We start from the raw sequence: 578 nt of genomic DNA, 5'->3' as shown, positions 1-578 counted from the left end.
GAATTTGGGTCCTTAATCCATTATAACTATTGTTCTTATAAGAAGAGATTGGGATACAGACATGCACAAAAAAGGGGCTATGTGAAGACCCGTGAGAAAGTAGCATCTACAAACCAAGGAGAGAGGCCTCAGACTGAAACCAACCCTGCCAACACCTTGATCTGGGATTTACAGGATGAAGAACGGAGGGAATACATCTCTTTTATTAAAGCTGCCCAGCTCATGGTACTTTGTTATAAAAGCCCAAGCAGACTAATACAGATAACAACCAGTTGGCTTTGCTTATCCTTGTGTGTCCCCAGTCCAGGACTGAGTAGGCACTCAATAAACATTGATCAATGAGTGAATGAAAGTGCTGAGAGTCCAATAGCAGCTCTAGGGTCAGTTTCCACCTGCTTCTTCTCTGCATGGTTGGTTTCAGCTGCTCAGAGCAACCCTTTCCATTTCTGGGCTTCTGAGACATGACTTCAGGTCTCTGTATTTTTCCTGGGTGAGACAACATGCTAGCATTTGGAGTTGATGTGTTTGTATATGGAGGAAGAACAAGATATGGGGCAGAGTGTGATATTCAGTGATCA

Source organism: Cervus elaphus, chromosome 10 (assembly GCF_910594005.1).
Source record: "Cervus elaphus chromosome 10, mCerEla1.1, whole genome shotgun sequence".
Lineage (NCBI taxonomy): Eukaryota > Metazoa > Chordata > Mammalia > Artiodactyla > Cervidae > Cervus > Cervus elaphus.
This window is presented reverse-complemented; position numbering follows the sequence as displayed.